Here is a 16,149-nt window from a genome sequence, read left to right on the forward strand (position 1 = left end):
GTAATGTTTCAGTCCAGAATGCTGTTGTTGGTCTACTATAGAATGATGTCAAACACACTGAAGCATGAAAATATGGATCCTTTTCGCTGTTTCTTCTGCCACGTTTGCTCTGCCTAAGCTGAGATTTTAATTAAGAGTAAGTATTTAAAAAGGTATTTAACCAAGTTAATCCGGTTTCCCTGCTGAATAAGTGTTGAATGTTACATATTAAAGTACTGTAGAAAAAACTTTTGACACAGGAACAGAGAAAATCCTGGTGGAAAAGCAACACAGCCATTAACATCCGTTTCAGAGGACTTTTTGTGCAGCAAGAGTTTTGCAGTATCTTTTGAAGCAAAACTTCATTGGATTGTCAACATATTGGCATTTCATGGGACCAGCTTTTAATTCCCACAGCAATGTCTTTCACAGAGTCCTCTCCCACAAACAAGTAATGATGGGTGGGCGCCATCTCAGAGGGCTGGCCAGCTAAGTCAGCATGAAAGCTGGAAAGCAGATGGAAAAGAGGTATTCAAAGACATGTGTGACTGGTCTGAGACATCACCGCAGGTACATTTCAATTTTCTGATGTGCAAGGCAGTGCTCTAGTGACTGGACTGTTTGACTGCATAGGAGCTGTAGGTGTACAGAATAATTATTACTTTAGATCAATCAAATGATGCAAACGCTTCATTTCCTTTGGAGAGGAAAAGGGAATACCTGTATGGCATGATCCTCATTTAATAAATAACCAGAAAAGGGAAACAAAATAATTCAACTCTCTCTCCATATGGTAAAAAGGACTGTCATCCTCTCACATTGTAATCCATGATGCTATTTGCATTGACCTCTTTGCATCAGCTTTAAAGAAAACAACTTTAGTAGGTCCCTTGACAGTAGTGGATACTCTGCAAATCAGATTAATAAAAGCTTTGGGATAGCTCAGGTTCTCTTGGTAAATACCACCTGAAATATTCAGTTTTTCCTCTCTATTCTCAATAAATCAGTGTCCTGCATAGAAAGGCAATACATTCCACTTAAATGGTTCTAGGTGCAAGCCATTTTTCTTTATAGTTATTATTTTATGCATCTTCCAAAGTTTTGACAAGATTTTATTAACATGTTCCTTTTGAACCTTTTTACTTCTGGAACGTGCATGGAAGGCTCGGTTTTGGGCAACTGCTGTGTAAGTCCTTGACATAAATTATAAATTGTGCTTTAGGGAGATGACCTGCTGGGCAGGACAATGGCAGCAACTTTATTTTTCCTTTCCAGGACTGAACATCTTAGCCAATGACGCAGAAATACCCAACTGGCTGATGAAAATCGTCTTGTGGGGAGGAGATCTCTTAACTTGTATCTCTCATATGAGCTTTTTTGGAACACTGGGGTTTCCCTGCTGATTTGAGAGGTCACCGTAAATCACCAACTCCTGTTTCTTCATGACTGAACAAGCTTGTAAGATTCACAGAAGCAGCAGCTGCACAGAAAGGTAACAGGAATATCCAAAATAAGTGGTTGATAGTTTTGGTTCTCCCAGCCTGGTCCCTGATATCACAGACCTTCAGGCTTCCTTAAGCAGTCTAGCTGAAAACAACACACTTCATTGTATGAGAGGGCACTATTTGGGCAAATAAGGATATCTAACATTAGACAGTCAGTCAGCCAGGGGCAGTGGTTCTCCTCCCAACTTTGGTGGATGCTTGCCGTAATAATGAACTCCTTTTCTTGCCTTGACACTGTACTTAGAGAGAGATGCGACAACAAAACCTCATTTATCGGTAAAAATCCCCCCTTACCCAAAAATACTACACTGGTTGAATGAATATGCAATTTATCATAAGCACCTGCTATTTACTATGACTGTTAGCAAAATAATATTAATGTATCTAAGCAGAAGCGGGATCAGATTTCCAACAATTTTTTGCCACCCCTCTACTTTTAAACACCTCAGTATTGTAATTCCTTTGACACATTTTCAGTGCAGGCACTTATGCCAAGACATTCAACAATCCAGAGAGTATTTAAGGTATTTGCGCGTTACTTTTCATATTAATATGAAATAGAGTTGAAAATTTCTCTTCACTCTAAAACACACCCTACACTGATGGAGGCACTGCAAAATACTAACAAAAAAACAGCTTTTGAGAGTGGGTCCAATGAGGTTTTATGCATTTGGACTTACCAACTCTTGTCTACCATTTCAAAAAGCAAGCAATCACTGTCTTAGCAATGCAACTTAAACTGTAGTAAATTTCAATAGGATCAACTTAGAAATGATCAAACAATGCAGACAGAGTTGCTAAAAGTGATTTTTGCTTCAAATCCTACCAGGAAAGAATGTTTAGATTAATGGTTACTTGAGAATCTATCACTGTGGGTTCCTTTATTTTTTCTGGCATTCACAATTGTTGGCGCTTAGAGTTACCTCAATCCAATCAGGTATGAAAAAAATTAACATGCTAAAAATTACAAAGTAAATGATAGCTCTGTTTTGCTTTGAGGAAGGTGACCAAATGCTCTTGCTTTGAATGGGTCAGAATGAACAGACTGTAAAAAAATGCCAAGGCAAGCCAGAAGAGAGAAAAAACACGGAAGAAGTTCCACAGTCAAAATTATATTTCCTCAGGTACAGCCCATGACAACCAATAAGACATCCATGTACAGGCAGTAGCTATATCCCTTCCCTGCATCAACTGCCAGGAATGTGATTCTCCTCACATCAGAGTAATAAAGGTCCTTGACCCTTGAATTTCTAGGCATTTCCTTTAAAATTCATATTGTACCAGACTCGAGGCTGAGAACGAGAGGAAAGGGGGTGATACAGCTCCAGGTTTATTTGTCATTACTGAATGGCTTACTGGTTTTAACAGAGGGGAAAAGCTTTGTTTAAATTTCCACTGAAAGTAATTAATGGTTATTGACTGGCAAATGAAGAACAGGTGACACTCTGAATTAGAAGATAAATGATCTCATGTTCTAGCGTGATAATGGGTTAGTAATTGCTACAAAGCCTCAGACTGGTGCGTCCCATCATAATGCTAGATCATGTCCAGAACACAAAGGCCTCTGTGTGAGAGGTATTCAGCCGTTCACCTCCTGATCCAGCTGCAGAGTGATTTGCTCCATTTATTCTCTGATGGACTGCACAACTGAGGCAAAAGTTCACCCATTCTCACCTTCCTGTTCACATGCTGAACCACATGACCCATGACATGGCTGAACTGGGATAAAAACATTGCCCAGCTTTGGCTCTTGGCTATCTTTTAACCATCACAAGGTCGTATAGTTTAGGAATTTGTCTGGTGCAGGAACTGAGAATTGTGGATTTTCCTGTATTTCTTAGCAAAGGCTCTTTTGGATGGGCTGAGAGCAAGTAAAGAAATTACTTGTATTCAGTTCTGTCACCCTCTCCCTAATTTTTTGCTCAATCCAGATAACAAAATATGGGTAGATGTTGAAAATGAGGAGAAAACTACCATGGTCAAAATTCAGGCTTTGACTCTCTTAGAGTAAGACTCTTCCCTTAATGGCAAAAGTGACAAAACTTTTTTTCATATTTGAATTCTTTTTGGCTCTGGTCTAGCGAGTCACAAAGTCTAAAGGCACTTCTATGTCATTTACTTTTAAAGACACAAACCGAACAGGAGACACGTAGCTAGTCTAGCAAGCAGACACACTTTTATGATTATGTGGACTAGGATATCTGTTCTGCATGCCTGAACTCCAGCCTCTGCCAAAATTTTTCCTCTTTCATCTTTCCCCTCTACCCTTTTCTCTATATAAACCCCTGCCAGTAGTAAGCACCATTTTCAAGCAATGTATCCAAAACATGAACCAGTCTTCTCCCTGCCCAAATTTCTTTACTTATGCAGTGTTTGCACCTGGGCTAGTAAACAGGAAAACCCAAGTTTGACTAACAAAACCTCCACACAGATAAATTTTGTGCATGCCACTGCTACTATGCTTGTGATGGGTCTGCTTGTCTTGAGAATCTAGAGTATGTTGTAGACGTGTTTCACCATTAACTTCCAGCCTAGCATCCCAGTAAGAAAACATTTATTAACTGGGCTGCCATCCATGGATAACAAAGACCCGGTAGCTGAGGTTATGTTTAACTCCATATATTTGAGACTTTTGTTTCACTGTCTGCTCTTGTGCTATGTATAGTTAAAATGGGCTCATAATCAGGTATCTTCCTATTTAAGAGCAAAAATAATTCCAACTTTTTAAGATTTTAAAGTACATCTGATGATACAGCTCCAGAAATAAAAGACATCTTTTTTTTTCAAAAGAGTAAGTATAAAACCTTTTCATATGTCTCATCCAATTCAAGACCCAAAACAGATATGACTGAACAGGTCCCATAATGGGATAAATAAGAAATGGTCCCGTTGGTATTAATTACTATTGCCCTGCACTGCTGCATAACAGTTTTTTCCAAGACCTGTACTGTAAAAAAACTCCACTTTTGTACATATTCCTAGGTGTTGTGCAGAGAAATTCTGACTTTGTGTTTGCCACACATGGAGAAAAAAAAATCTAACCAAATCAGTAATGTTTACTTTAGGAGATGGAACAGATAGTTGCAGCTTGATGCATGATGCATTGTCTGTGAGTTTCAGAGGCAAGGAAGCAGAGGCTGGTGAATGTCTAGCTCAGCTTACTTATCACTGTGGAAGGAATGGATTACCTCAAGGCTGTCAATAATCAGGCAGCAATTTCTGACTAAGTCAGAAAACATCACCACCTGGAGAGACCCAATAGTACATTATCACCATTTATAGAAATTCTGCCTTTATGGTATTCCATACTCTATTGTCTAGAAGTGGGCAGAAGCATTCAGTGGGTTGGATATGGTACTTTAGTGATCCCAAACACAGCTATCCTGCTGGGGTCACCACTGAGAAGGAGAATTGAGCATTTTGGGCCAAAGTATGATGAGCCTTTACAGGGATGTGGGAGCAAAGGAGAGCTTTCTGCCATATGGCAAGCACAAAGGCCTGGCATGACTGCTGTTCCTGTGTGCATCACGAGGGACTGTTCCATTTGTGCCACAAAAGGCAGGGCTATTGTACCACCTCCCTCCCTGCATTGTCCCAACTCAACTCACTGGCATTGATAGAGGCTGCTTGGCATCTCCCGTGCTGAGCGATGTGTGGAGATGCTGTGCCCACGCACTTCCTGCCTGCCTGGGATGTCAAGCAGTTCCAGATGCCATCACCCAGCTCCTCCTGACACAACCCAGCTGACTGGCTGTGGTTTCTCAAGCTGCTACAGAAATGACCACAATTGATGATCGTGCCTTAAAAAGTGAGATGGGACATTGACTCAGAGCTCTGAACCCAAACTGACTCCTAGTTTATCTATTTACTCACTTTTGGAGGAAGAAAAGGTGCTACACTGAGTCACCCACATCTGATTGACTTCTGCAACTGTTAAAAGAGTAGGTGTGTCCTGGGTGTACCTGGTAGGCATCAGAGTGTGTTATCTAAGCAGATTATATAAAGACACAGTGAGACTTGCATATAATACACAACAGAGGGGGGAAAAGGTTTCCTCATACATGTTTTGCACACAACAGGGGCACAGCACACACGGTTGAAAAACACCAGTGGAGCTGAAGTGCAGCATAAAAGTGTTGTGATCAGAGTAAATTGTAAGCTGCCTCTGTCTGACAGGGAACATACAAAAGCATTGGGCATGATCCCATGCTCCCTGCCACAATGGGAGTTCAGTCCAGAGTAATGACTATTGCTTTAGTACTTGTTTCTGACAATGTTATAGGTCAAGGCAAGCACGGCAGGGGGACTCTTGCCAAAGAAAACCGCAGGGATGTGCTGCCAGGCATGCCAATACTCCCAAGAAGCCAGTGACAGCAGGATTATGGGAGTATGCATAGTCAATGTACTACTATGCTTTTTTTCCCCCTAAATTACAGCTCTTCTCGCTCAGCTACTTAAAAAGCAAGGGTGCACACCCAATAAGTAAGAACCTTACTGGGCTGTCACAGTTTGTATTTGAAAAGCAAACATAAGTTCAGGATTAAAGTCATTGTCTCTCATTGCAATTGGTGACTTTTCACATGCTCAACCCTTTCTCAAAACCTCCAGTAGAAGAGGTACTTCCCTAGAAGGGCAGGACACATGCCTCTTCCTTTCCTCTAAAGAGTCATCATCCTGTTTTGTCAGATCACCAAAAATCACAGTGTTGGTGCAAGATCTGTTGCCCAAGGAATCTCCATTCATGGAAAAACCCTTCTGAACACCATTCAAATACCTATCAGATCTCATCAGTTTAAATACATTTTGATATGCCTCTTCCTTAACTGTGTAATGCTGAACATAAGGACTCCAAAGCCTGTGTACAAAGTTTTTCCTTCAGCTGTGTCTTTTCTGCTCACGCAGAGGAGACATTGAGTATTTATGACATGGCAGCTGCTTCCATTCAGAAGAGCGACATTTGCAAACCATAGACATCGCTGACACAAAAAATATAAAATGGGAACAGATTTGAGATGAAAACATTTTCCTCTGAGAGAAAAAAACACGTCATTTGATAAGAAACAATGGAAAATTTACCTTAAGAATCCCAAGAAAGCAAACAAACTGCAAGTCTCCCAGGAGACAGTATGTGATAGGGACTCATTTTATAAACTTTCTCAGATATTTTCAAAGTTACAGTTGAGCAATTTCCACAGAAGCAATTTGAAGCATGCTTGCTGATTTAGTCAAATCCTATGGTTTGGCTCTAGAGGTGAACTTGTTCAGAGCAGGGCTGTGTTCAGGTCCATGATTTTTCCTTTCAAGTTGAAAGAGTATAGTTGATACATTGAAAGATAATAATCCAACAATTATAAAGTTACTAAGATAATAAAATACCTGATAATCTTTGTGGACCATCTCAAATGAAAACAATATCAATGTCTCTTGAAACAAAAGCCCTCACATCTGTAGGAAATACTAGGAAATACTGTCTAACTTCTCTCTCGTAAGTAGATAGGCCAATTGTTTTACAGATCTCAGGGAGGACTTGTGAAACTTTAGTAGGCAGTTCTATTAATAAAAACCACAAGAATTATAATCCAGATAAACCTTAAAGGTCAACCTTCCCTGTTAACACAACATGATGTTTCTCACATGGACCTCGGGTGAACACAAAGTTCTCATTGTGTTATCAAAAACTAGATTACTCCTTTTTTTTTTTCTTGTGTCGCTGAATGTCAAAATATTGTTCTTTCAATATGTGGAAGTATTTGTATACAGTTTTATAACTGATCTTTAGTTGCTAGCTGGAGGCAAAATAGAAACAGTAAAGCTGCTTGTTGGGAAACTTCAACCAACAATGAAAATTAATATAGTCCTTTTTTCCTGCCAAAAAATTTTGAACAGAGTTTTAGGTCCACAATGGTTTGTTTATTCTTCAAATGGTTAGATTGGAAGTGACATGTGTGACACAAAGTAAATTAATGAAAAAATACAGAAAGGATGCACATATGCTCTGTTTCTTTCATTTTAATTTTGGAGGATATTGTCGCAATTGCTAACAAAGAGCTTCCTTAAATTCTGTTTAAGAGAAAAGGGAAAGAAATTCAAAGCTAAAGAGAGGAAAAAAAAAAAAAGAAAAATCTGAATTGCAGAAAGTATGTGAGAGTTTTAACCACTCAAATTTGAATTGCATAGACAAGACTATAGAACAAATACGTTTCCCAGGCTCCACCTAGCAGACAATTCGGAAAGATTTTTGACCCGCTTCCCCCTCCCTTTTTACCCTTCCAGAATTAATTTTCCCTGCTATTTTTATATGAATGTAAGACAAAATACCTCTTCAGAAAGAGGCAGACTCCCATTTGACAGGATTACTCACCGCTAAAGTAAAGGGTTGTACCCAGGTTGTGGTGAGGGCAGAGAAGTCTTAGGGACCGATGCCAGGAAGGGCTGGTTGGGGCCATGATCTAACCACAAGAAAACACATGAGGCTTTCAAGCCAAGTACTGGCATGTTCACTGGAGCAAAACTATCAGCCTCAGAATAATGATCACAATGTAGATATTGATCACAAAGTGTTTACAGTGCAACATTTGACTATAAAAAGATCCTGGTTCCTGCTTCTAACACCTGTTTACCTCCTATTTATTTCCTGGATTGCTTAAACACTTACAGCTAAGCAAGCACAAGCTGACTTGTGCTCCTTTTGATGGAGGTCAGAGGAACAGCATGATGTATGGGCGAAGTACTATTGATCTTCACAGAAACAAAAATGCTGTTATCCACAACTCAGAAAATTATTTTCACTCTCCAAATCTTCTTCTCCTTTCCTCCCATCTTTCAAAACTCCTTCTGCAGCTTGCTAGCTTCAGGTTTGTAGGTCTGCCCAGTGCCTGTCCTGTAACAGACCCTGACTCAGGTTAAACCACCAGTTGTACTGTAAAAAAATTGCTAAGAGCAGCAAAGAACTGCCAGAGCACAGGCAGATAGGCTCAGAGATAATAAAGCAGCACTTCATAATGTTTATACATGTCTGAGGGTGTAATTGGGAAGGAAGAAGAAGAGCAATCCTTTAAGACAGTAAGAGTAACAGAGCAAGAGCGCTGAGGTAAAATTTATGAACAGTGTTATTGAAAATAAAATGCAGGGAGAAAGAATGAGTTAATAACATAAAATTAACCTGAAATTTATTTCATAATTTAAATTTCCCCCTCAAATTTCCAGAGTTCTTGCTTCACACTTCTGAACTTCATGCATTTTCTCCTCAGACTGCTAAGAGTTTCCAAATATGTTACATTCCTGAATATTAATCTAAAATAATTGAACTGAAATGTTAATTTACTCCTCTTGAGGAAAATACTATAGATTTGCTTCATAAAAATTAGAATCCTTGTCTGAACAATCTGTGTAAATAAAGAGCCTGCTATCTTAAACACAACACTGAACTTCACTTTCAGATTTTATTGCAGTTTTCAGTGCACTGGAGTTGGAAGAAAGATTTCCACCATTAAGTCATTGTTATTTATGAGACTGTGATAAAATTGCACATCAGGCACTGTTTTACTAACTACAAAAAGAAAGAAGTCACCTGAAAAAAGAGAAGAAGGATGCTAAAGTAATGTCATTCCCAGTACAATGGATTTTTTTCCTTTTCCTTTTCAGGTGACAGCATTTTGGAATTTGATGCTAAATTCTCTTGGCCGTACAGACTGAGACAAGCGCACGACTTTGATGCCTCAGGGACCTGGTAATGCAATACAGAGGGATTTATTTTCTTTTTTATTTTTACCTCATGTCACAAGTTCAATTTTAGGCCAACAGTACCCAAAACAGCCACCATGTGATATAGCAGCTTATGCAAAGAGCCTGGCAGTTTTAACCCAAGCCCTGGGACAGAGGAATCTGCCTCTGCCTCTCAGACTTGCTGCCACAGTGTGAATGCCACAGTCGCTCTGACTGATTCCTCCGTGCTCAGGGTCAGGTACCAGCTCATGGTCTCTGCCATCCTGAATTGGGGCAAGGAAATCTCAGCTAGAAAACAGCAACAGCAAAATGATCCAAGAAACCAAAGGATGTGTTTTCAAAGTCTGGCTGTGCAGTGCAGATGAAAAAAGGCAATGTGAAGATTACTTTAGAGCATGCTCAAAAAACCATTTGGAGGGCATTTTGCATTGACCTTTCCTTGGCTTGCTCTGGCCATTCTGATTCCACCGTCACTAGCAATTACTGTTCCTGCAATGGCAGTCAGTCCCACCAATTCCTGCGTCAGGGAAAGGGAAGGATCTGCATTGAAACCATAGATACGGCTGCTCTCCATGGGCTAGTGTCAGAATGGAATAGAAAATTTTATTCAGTTTGTTCCCAGCAATAAATACAATCCTGGCATCCTGGATAAATCCTTCACATAACAGCATGTGTTCTTTTATGCACCCTGGGAGCGATTCTATTTAAAGCCATGGAATTGTGGGTGTGAGACTGTAAGCACATCCACTTACCCAAAACAAAATTAAAACCTGTCTTATATTAGAGTCAGGAGAGCTGTTACGAAAAATGCAAACCATATGAAGTTTTAAGTATACTTATGTTTTTTATCTGTCTCTGTGTAGCATATACAATTGACTTTCACTGCCTGACATGAAGTGATGACAAGTGTTTTACCATATTATTACAGAATACCCCAGTAGCATTATCACACTTCAACTTTTGCTTGCAATAAATCTCTGCTACATGCATGTCAGAAGTCATTGCTCATATCACATCCAGACAAATTAAGGGCCCTCCCTCCTCAGTGGACATGAACGAGACTCCACACACACGAGGTATCCTGCCATTACGGCTGGAATAACTCCTGCAGGTCAGACACCGGGAACGACGTTCCCACAAGCATTACTTGGCAAGGGCCAGAGGTCTGTTCTCAGGCAAATAACAGTGGCATAGGCATGAGTCATTGCAGAATGCAATGGATTTATCACCACAATGACACCATCATCCCTTATATGCTGGTTTCCATATGCAAGTCTCATTCACTTTTTTTTATTCTTCTTCTCAGAGATTTATAACTCAACTGCTGAAGCATATTTCACATGAACACAATTCTCTGTTCTGTATATTTTTTGTAGCAGCTATACCATAAACCATATTCTAATTACAAGAATCCAGCTTTAGGTCCAGCCTGCTAATTTGTTTCAGTTTGGTCCAACTAAATGATGAGCAGCATCCCAATCTCAGCAGTGTTAATGACTCTCTTTGGGGCCTTCACTAAAGCATTTAATCTTACTGCCCAAATTCTGCTGTCTATGAAGCCGGAGTCATAATATTTATGCAACTAGAGTGCTGCAAGAAAGTTAAGGGTAGACACACATTTCATGATGAAGTTCATTATTTGTTATATAATTAGATTTGACTTTGCACTTTTGTAGTGAAAGCTGAGAATTCAAACATTCTACCTCAATATTGACTAGCTGTGGACTAATTAAAGACAAATTAAAGGAGCAAGGAAATGTAAATCACACAGAAATCATTGTTAGATTACAGTCTCCAAAATTCAACAAAATAGACATTTCTTGAGATAGTGCACATTTTTGTTATGGCACAAGAAATAAGTGTGTTCAGGTGTTCAAAGATACTAATAATCAAGCTAAATTGGTGTCTTTTTCTGTCTTGCATAAACTTCAGAATTTTTTCCCCCTTTTTGCAAAATAATTGAAGGAAACTTGTAAATTACCTCTTTGAATAATTTCCCAGAGAAATATTCTGTTCTGCAAACCATGCCTAATTCTGGCTTCATGTGAAATCAATTTCATTAACTTCTACAGCCTTCCAAGATACAAGAGAGGAAAGTGGGGCGTGCAGTTCACATCACTGTAAGTAGCTCTCTGATGCCATAGTCTTTTCTGCATTTGACCCAAGAGGTAGTTGTAAAACCAGGTATGAAACAAAGTGTTGCATCACATGGTGAAATAGTAACTAAACTTATTATTAAACCTCCTCACTTAGTGTTCTTCCCCTTTTCAGCACAAAGAAAATAGCAAAGCATGAGACCATGTGGGAAGGAAAGGAAATAAAACCATCTTGAGAAGCATCTAAAGCCTGAGACTACTGTATTCAGACCTCCCTCGAATCCTGCCCCCTCTAGCTGCCACCTCTCAGTCCCCACGCTGACCCCCTGAATCAAGCCAGATGGGACTGGCAGAGACATGTCAAGGAAGTGCTGAAAAGGTGACTTGGGTCTCTGGCAGCTAGTCTGGAGCTCATTTCTATGTGAAATCTCTAGGGGCTCCTGCTTTGCAATTTCTCAGGAATGTTTAATTCTCCTCATCCCTTTGCTGAGTCTCTCTGGAGAGGTCATGGAGGCCTGTGACATCCCTGGAGGGCACTGCCTAACTAAATTAGCATGAGATAACTTTGGACTCTCTTCCAAACAAGAAAATGCAAGGGAGAGAATTTCATTAAAAGCAGAAGACTAGGTGATCCAAGTTAATCCCAGCCCAGAGCTGCTGCAGAAATGTTCTCTGTTTATATTTTGACTTTACTCTCTGTTACAGAGTTCACTGACTATAATGGAAGCTGTGTTAAGTGCACAACTTGACCTCAGTTGACCAAATCTTAGTTTCATAATAAAGACAAAAAGTGGGTTAGGCAGCTCTAAAAGGTCTGATTAGTTACTGTTTTGCCTGGTTGTGTGTGACTACGTAGGGCACTGAGTGAATGATAAAAAAAAATAAAAATCACGGATGCACTTTATTCTTTTGATGAGCTTTTAAATCAAGAAACATGAATGTTTTAACATGCAACACTACTGTAATGCATACGTGTGTAGGCTTAGCAAATACAACCAAGTCCCAAACTTGCATTTTGGGGTTTTTTAATGACTTGTCTACACAGGGTTTTATTTAGGTTCTTTCAATGGGTGATGGGAAAAACGACAAGCTGGAGGAGAGAGAATGGCAACATCTGCACCCTGTTCTGCAATAATGCTTCCCATGCAACTCAAGACCAGGGTAAGTAAGACACAAAGATAGATCAACACACCCACCAATATCCCACCTCATCTTCAGCAGTGAAGCATTCCTAGCAACCACCGTAGCAAATAGCTCCAAAACAAGGATTTGATTGTCTGTATACAAACAAAATGGGGAGCAAATCAGATTTTTTTGACTTGGGCTGTGGTTGCTGCAGCTGACACTAGGGAAACAGGAGATAAAACAAAAATGTACCCAAAAAACCTCCTTGCCTGAGCTTCATCAACTGGAAGAACTGAGCTGGTGAGACCCAGGAATTCACACTTCAAAGTACTGTTAAATATATTGGTAGTAATAAAGTGAGACCACCTAACTCAGTATAATATGAATGAAAACCACATTATCCTTGAAAACATGAGATTGGAAAGGGAAATCTTTATTAAATGCTGTTTATAAGCCAGTTCTGCATAACAGCATGCTTTGGCAATATTGGGACAAATCCTCCTCCTCCTGAGAAGACAAGAAGAAAAGGAAAAGGTACAAAAGTTCATGCAGTTCACATTAAGGACAGCCCAATGTGCTCTCTCCCTTCAGGAAGGAAATATTAGCATGGCCCCTTAGCTATACTCTGAGGGCAGTGATCTGCTGGGAAACATGATTTCCAGTCGGCAGATCTTGGGGCACCAGTAGGCTAAATCAGGGTTCTTACTCCTGTCCCAATGGTCGCTTTTTCACAGGGACTGCCGCTTTGCCATGGGTGCCACCAAGTTTATACATGTGCAGTTAAAAAACAAATTTTCCCACTGAGCTTTTCCAGAAGAACTGAGTGTCTATTTAGTAAGTGCTTTTCCTAGTCTTCCTCAGAAAGATGAAATGATATGCCAAAGGAGAAAGTTATTCCAGCACGGGAGAGAGACTGGAGAAAAAGCATGACAATAACTTCCTTCCATAGTGAATATTTTTACCCACTCCTTAAAGCCAACTTCATCGCCAAAATCACACCCTGAAATCAGGCATGTGGGCCCAAATCCAGCCCCCCTGGAGTCAGTCAAATCTCTGCTATAGGCCTCTGTGAGGATGGAATTTCATTCCGTACATAGGAGCCAGTCACGGCCAAAGGCGAAAAAGAAAGGGTGTTTTCCACGCAGGCTCTGCTTTTCTGCTTTTGTGCCTCTTGGGAGACTGGTGCAATTAGATGCCTATTATTATATACTGGAAAGGCATATTTGCCGCTACATGTGAGTTTATGTACTTAAAAAACAGAGGGAAATTTTAAATAGAACTTACTCTCTTTCAAACACCAGACTTTATATATAAACAGTTCAAAGTTGCTACAGACTGGTAAGCAAATAATTAGGGAAAAATAAGCATGTGAAATATATGAATCACTGGCAGAGAAAGAGAGCTAAATAAGATTCTAACCCCTTTTAAATGCCAAAACAAGGGATAAAAATTCATATTTGTGTCCAAAAAATTAATCAACCTAACTTCAAATATTTGAATCAGAACCACAAGGAAGAAGACTTTATAGCTATAGGCTTTTTTCTTCATTGTAGGACTTCCTGGAAAGGTGCAAATAGGAAAATTAACCCAAAGAGACTAAAGGTGTGATCTCAACAAATCCACTTATACATGCATGAAACCCATCCTTTGTCACAATTAGACTTCCCTTTTTCATCTACCTAAATTCAGAACTCTCTTGTTGTGTGGAAAACCCACATGGGGGTTTAATGCAACTGAACTGATTTGCTGTACTGTTACATTCAGGTTGATTTTCCTGGACCAGACCCATCAGCATACTGCCCTATGAGAAACATGTATGGTGAGTGATAGACTCTTGGAGTTCTTACTAGAAACACTGAATTGCCTTACTTTTTTTCTTTATCTGCAGAGGGCTCAGCTTGTGTTCTGTCTCCCTAAAAACATATTTTCTCCTTCTCAAATTTTAACTGGATACATTAGTCTGCATTGTCCTAAATTATCAGCAGCAGTATTTTAAAGTATTTGCCAAATAATCTGTTTTATTTCCTGAGAGAGCAACAAGATGATGGTGAAGAAAATCATTGCATTTTGAAATTCATCATGCACAGGAGGGCACATCCTCAGATGTCATATGCATATCCTGGTATGTCAGTTTGTCTGTAACTTCTTTCAGATATTTCTGGGTAAAAGTATCACAGTAACCCAATTAATTTTCACCACATCTGAACTTTTACATGCCTCACCAGAACACACTTAGATAGGGAGGAAAGATTTTGTCTTTATGTCGCAGGGTAAGAAAGGAAGATGACTTTTTTTCCAACTCCCCCAGCAATTCAATGCCTGGAGGAGAAACAGGAAAGAAACCATGGTGACCTCTCTGAACTTAGGGAAGCAGCTGCCAGCTCAGCAGGAGTAGCATTGCTGATGGACTCTAATACCTACTGCTGGAAGAAGCCTTTAAGCCCCTCTTGCTCTCCCCGCCCTTCTCTTTATCTTTGACATCTTCTATCTCTAAATTATACAAATGGAAGAGCAAGAGAGAACTTTCAGAAACCCCAGGAGTCAACTTGTTAGTGGACTGCACAAAGAAGTCACAAAGTTAAAGTTTCCAATTATCCGTACAACATCAAAACAATATAATTGCTGTATTGAACAAGCAAAGCATAACTTTGTTTAAGGAATGATTTATGTATATTTCCACTTTCTTGAACAATTTGTCTCTTGACATATTAATGTTACTGCTCTCTGAATTCAAACTTCTAAAAAATGTTTGTGCTTCTAAAAACGATTTAAACTTGGGAGATGTGAAACAAACCTACGTTTCATGTGTAGGGAAAAATTTCACATGAAAGGAAAATACTGACTTTTCTAATTCTAGATCTGTAAGTACCTTTGAACATTTCTAGTTAGTCATCGCAATGAAGTTCAGCAACAACATATTTCCTCCACCTTTGAGAAAATGAACTTATCAAAAGAACAGAAAACAAAATAAACAAATATGGTGAGGGGAATTTTTTTTTTTAAGACTAAAAGTGTGAAAATGTCAGGGAAACCAGAGCAGAGCTGACATCCTGATCCTGAGTATTTTATTACACAGATTTAACCTCATGCATCAAAGGGGACTCATGCACAAATGTGGAGGGGAAATACAGCCATGTTCCAGTACCAACAGCACAGAGATGCCACATGACACTGAAACATGACTGCTGGTCAGTTAAGGTTCCTATTTGTTTTCCCTATTGTGAAGCCAAAATAAATGTGTCATCTTAAGGCTGGGTATGAAGAGCATTAAGTGAAAGCACTTACACTTGTGATGGGTTAAGTGCACACACCAAATCTGCTATCTTGGATCAGTAACACGAGGCAACATGCAAATCTGCCTTAAGTGCCTGTTCTTGTTCCGTTTTCTTTTTCTCTTTCATTTTTGTTGTTTGGGTTTTATTTCCCCCCCACCGGCTCACCCCCATCCAAGATCCAGGAGAATCAAGCAGCTTCATCAAGCTCAGACCTTTAATGAAGTAGTTTAGGATCTGCATTAAAAGGAAAGAGTTGATATAGGGCTTGGAGAAAAAGGCAGATGAAGAGGAAGGGGGAGGAGAGGAGAATGTTTTCTGGCATCTGACCCAGGTTTAAAACTGTGTTTCATTTTCTTAAACAAAACCAAAACACTCCTCCAACTTTGGGAAATCCTTAGAAAAACAACAAAAACATTGTTTCAGAAGGCAATTATGGTTGCTAAA

The 16,149-nt window shown here is 39.6% G+C and overlaps 1 protein-coding gene across 1 annotated transcript in view; it reads right to left on the reverse strand.

Moving 5' to 3' along the window:
* The window catches only part of GMDS (GDP-mannose 4,6-dehydratase), a 409,594-nt gene that overhangs the window by 82,695 nt on the left and 310,750 nt on the right, over positions 1 to 16,149 (reverse strand). The gene's annotated exons all lie outside the window — the stretch shown is intronic.

The sequence above is a fragment of the Catharus ustulatus genome, chromosome 1 (assembly GCF_009819885.2).
Source record: "Catharus ustulatus isolate bCatUst1 chromosome 1, bCatUst1.pri.v2, whole genome shotgun sequence".
NCBI classification, from domain to species: Eukaryota; Metazoa; Chordata; class Aves; order Passeriformes; family Turdidae; genus Catharus; species Catharus ustulatus.